This window comes from Oryctolagus cuniculus, chromosome 11 (assembly GCF_964237555.1).
Source record: "Oryctolagus cuniculus chromosome 11, mOryCun1.1, whole genome shotgun sequence".
Lineage (NCBI taxonomy): Eukaryota > Metazoa > Chordata > Mammalia > Lagomorpha > Leporidae > Oryctolagus > Oryctolagus cuniculus.
Window position 1 is genome coordinate 115654624 of NC_091442.1, and position 4712 is coordinate 115659335.

Consider the following 4712-nt stretch of genomic DNA (forward strand, 5'->3'; position numbering starts at 1 on the left):
CTATCTCTCTGTCACTCTGCTTTTCAGATAAAGAAAAGTCTTGGTTCACATATCCCCAGAGCATAGCCCCATCTTTCTCAGCATAAAATCGAGTCTTTACAAGGGCCACTCTCCCCTTGATGCAGCCGCACTGTCTTCCCTGCTGTGCCTCGAACACGGGGCACGCTCCTGCCTCAGGGCCTCCGCACCTGCTACTTCCTGGGCCTGGCATGCTCCGCCTCCCTGCCCAGGTCTCTGTTCACATGACCCTTTTTCTTTTTATTATTATTATTATTATTATTATTATTTTGACAGGCAGAGTGGACAGTGAGAGAGAGAGACAGAGAGAAAGGTCTTCCTTTGCCATTGGTTCACCCTCCAATGGCCGGCGCACCGCGCTGATTCGATGGCAGGAGCCAGGAGCCAGGTGCTTTTCCTGGTCTCCCATGGGGTGCAGGGCCCAAGCACTTGGGCCATCCTCCACTGCACTCCCAGGCCATAGCAGAGAGCTGGCCTGGAAGAGGGGCAACCGGGACAGAATCCGGCGCCCCAACTGGGACTAGAACCTGGTGTGCCGGCGCCGCTAGGCGGAGGATTAGCCTAGTGAGCCGCGGCGCCGGCCCACATGACCCTTTTTCAATGGGACCAGCCCTGGCCACTCCTTTTTAAAATGCCACCCCCCCCAACACTTTCTTTATTTTCCTCCATAGCGCTTGTCACACACGGTCACCTGTTTGTCTCAGTATTGTTCCTACCTCCTCCCGGCTGGGGCTCTGTCCTAAACGCAAAAGCCCCTGGCACGTAGGAGGAGCTTGATTGAAGGCTGCTGAATGAATGATGACTTGTGCCACCAAACTCCCTCCTTGGGCCGTGATCACCGTGCCAGGGAAGGGCACCGTCGCCCGCCAGTCACCCCGGGAATGAGCCTCCGTGCGTGCCTCTGCCGGGATTGTTCACTCAGCGTCCGACGTATTTTTCCAAGCGCCCCCCTCCCCACCGCCCCCTCCGTGGCCCCTCCGTCTGCGGCAGGTGCTGGCGTGCGTACGGCAGTACGTGTGTTTTGACATTGGAATTTCTCAGTGCCCTCTCCACCCCCACCCTGGGCCCAAATCTGCTCCTCGGCCAGTGCTCCTGCTCCACCCACACGGCCACTGAGCCAGCCCCTCTTGCTGCCAGACTGTCCATATGCCCTAGATGGATATTTTTGGAACCTGCCCATTTCCCTCCCCCCTCGTGGCCAACACCTTCGGCAGCCTCCTAATACTGGTCTCCCCAGCCCAGAGTGATCCTCCCAAAACACAGATGTGAGCCCGTGACTCTCCCACTTAAATGAATCCCTACCACAGCCCGCATGGCGGCTCGGCTGGTTAAAGCCACTGCTTGGGAGGCCAGTATCAGTATCCCATATTAATAGTCCTGGTTCAAGTCCCCGCCAACTCCTCTTCCCATCCAGCTCCCGCTAATGAGCTTGGGAAAGCAGCAGAGGTGGCCCAAGTGCTTGGGCCCCTGCCACCAGTGTGGGCAACCAGGGTGGAGCTCCTGGCTCCTGGTTTCAGCCTGGCCTAGTCGCGGCTGCTGCAGTCATTTGGGGAGGGCACCAGTGGGTGGAAGATACCTCTTTCTTTCTGTCGCTGTGCCTTCCTTTCTTTCTTTCTAAGATTTATTTATTTATTTGAAAGTCAGAGTTACACAGAGAGAGGAGAGACAGAGACAGAGAGAGGGAAGGGGGGGGAGGTCTTCCATCTGATGGCTCACTCCCCAGTTGGCTGCAACGGCAGGAGCTGCGCCGATCCGAAGCCAGGAGCCAGGAGCTTCTCCCAGGTCTCCCACGCGGGTGCAGGGGCCCAAGGACTTGGGCCATCTTCCACTGCTTTCCCAGGCCTTAGCAGTGAGCTGGATTGGAAGTGGAGCAGCTGGGTCTCAAACTGGCACCCATATGGGATGCTGGCGCTTCAGGCCAGGATGTTAACCCACTGCGCCACAGCACCGGCCCCTGTTCTGCCTTTCAAATAAAGTAAGTAAATAATAAAAAAAAAAAAATTGGAGCCCCTTCCCTTAGAAGGCAAAGCCAATTCCTGCTGGTGCACCCACATGGCTCCCTGGCTTATCTCCTGCCTCCTGCCCCAGCTGACTGTGGCCACCGCTCACGCTCCCCTCCCCTTCTCTGGCCGTGCTGCTCTCCTGGCCTGGGAAGCCTCTCCCGCTTCTCCTCCCTCCAGACCCAGCCTGAAGGTCACCTCCCCTGTGAAGTCTTCCCTGACTCCCTCTCTTTGTGCTTTGGGCTCCAGCTGGTCCGTCCCAGCCCCGATGAGCAAGGCCACCGTGGCGAGGGTGGCGACAGGCCAAGAAAGCCATTTGGGGCCTTGGAAAGCACCTTCCGAGCGTCCAGAATTCCTGCCAGCCTCCCAAGGTCAAGTGCTAGGAGCACACGGCAGGAGGAGCGGACAGGGAAGAGCACCAACGTGTTTGGCGCCGATCCTGGGTCCCGTGCTTACGGCTCTGAAGAGCTTACCTCAGTTAATCCCCGTGACATCCCAGGGAGCCGGGGGTTTTGCAAACAAAGACACCAGTGTGTGAGATTTACAGAGCTGATAAAGCTAACAGTGAGGACAGGAGATTACTCAATAAATGAATTTAATAAGAACTTGGCTCCGTATCTGGAAACAACCTTGCATTGCATTAAAATTCCAAATGGAACAAAGGTGATCATTTTGGGGAATATTCATATGAATTCAGGCTAAGCCAGGTCCTTCTCAGCACATCACAGAGGACAGAGCCCATGGAGAGAAACGCTGAGGGACTTGGCTGTGTAGAAACGCAGATGGCTAGGAAAATGGGGGGCAGGCATCACGGTGCAGCAGCTTAAGACACTGCCTGCGATGCCAGCATCCCGTGTGAGCACGGGTTCAAGTCCCGCTGCCCCACTGCCAGTCCAGCTCCCTGCCCGGCGCGCTGGGAGGCAGCAGACGTTGACCCACGTGCTTGGGCTGCTGCCGTTCATGTGGGAGATCCCGGTCGTGTTCCTGGATCCTGGCTTTGGCTTGGCCCAGCTCTGGCCACTGTAGCTATTTGGGAAGTGGATGAGAGAAAGCTCTCTCTCTCTCTCACTGTGCCTTTCAAACAAACAGATCTTAAAAATAAAATGCGATGGCTTTCATGGCCGGTGATGAAGAGCTCCTCACAAAGCCCTCAACTGGAAGCACGTGTACGAAGCACGTGAAGATGGTGGAAGATCCACCCGAGGAATTCCACACCCCCACTACGTGATCGGTGCCGGGTGAGGTGCCCGCGTCCCATGCTGGAGTACCCGGGTTTGATTTCCGGCGCCTGCCTCCAGCTGCTGCATGGCCACTCACGCATGAGACCTGGGTTGAATTCCCAGCTTCCAGCTTGAGCCCAGCCCAGTCCTGGCTGTTGCAGACATCTAGGGAGTGACTCTGTGTGTGTGTGTGTCTGCCTCTCTAATAATCCTTTTTTTTTTTTTTTTTTAAAGATCAGTACAAAGACCACTCAGCCACACAGCAAAATTTTTGCAATTAAGGGGAAAAAAAAGGCAAAAAGCCAGGCCCAGGAAGGCCCATCCATGCGGCAGCTGGGCAAGGCGTCTGCCAGTTTCCTGGCCGGCTCAGAGGGCCGAGAAAAGGCGAGGAAGGGGTTGAGGGCAGTGGGAGAGCGGGCAGACTCCTGCTCTCCCTTCCCAAGCCTTCATGTCCTCATCTCACCCTTTCAAGCCACAGCAGCCACAGTAGCTGTTGTGAGGCCACACGAGGCCTGTGGGAACCTGTGGGCTCCAGGGCAGCTCCTGGGGGCGGAGAGTTCTGTGTGGTCTCCAGGCACTTATCTGACGTCCTGGGCATGTGTACGTCTCATGGTGAACTGCAGACCTTTGTCCATGCTGGGAGACCAGCCCAGCCGTGTGCCCAACATAGGGCCTGGGGCTACCTGGGCCAGTAAGCATGGTGTCCATTCCTCTGGCAGAAGCATGTCTGTCAGGGATCGCAAACCCACACGCGGTTACCCTGGAGTACACAGGACTTTGTTCCTGCCACTGTCCCCAGAGAAGGACTCTGTCTCCTGTCCGCAGTGGACATCCTTGCATCCATCCTCACCCCCTGGAGGCTCGGCGCCCTGCTGACAGAAGCTGCTGGTACCACGCTGAGCTCCCTGGAGGAGCAGACCTCAGGAATTTTGGTGGACAGTGTGCAAGACGGTGGTTTGGGGGCCGGTGGGAGAGGCCAGAAGCCCGGAGCTGTAGTCCCAGCGCTCCTTCAAGTCACTTGGGGAGCCTGGCACTGCCGTGGCTTTTTATGTTTGTCCTCTGAGAGGCAGAGACAGACAGAGACAGCCCCCACCTCTGGTTTGCTCCCCAAGTGCCCACAACAGCCGGGGCTGGAGCTGGGAGTAGGGAGTTCAATCCAGGCCTCCCACAAGCGTGCCCAGGGCCCAGCTCTGTCAGCGGGCATCGGGGAGCAGGAGCCGACGCCAGGTGTGAAGCCCAGGCACCGACGGGGGATGCAGGCACCCTAACCAGCGCCTGAACCGCCCGGCCCAACGCCCGGCCCTCTGCCGCTGCAGCCGATTCCATGTTGCAGACGCTGGCTGAGCAGCCTGGCAGGAAACGCAGAGCGGAGCCGTCGCCACCCCGGCTCTCGGGGTTGGGGTCAGGTAGTGGCGGAGAAAGACAGCCTCGGGTCTTTCTCTCACGCGAAAGGCGTTTCCACGCGGACAAGGCG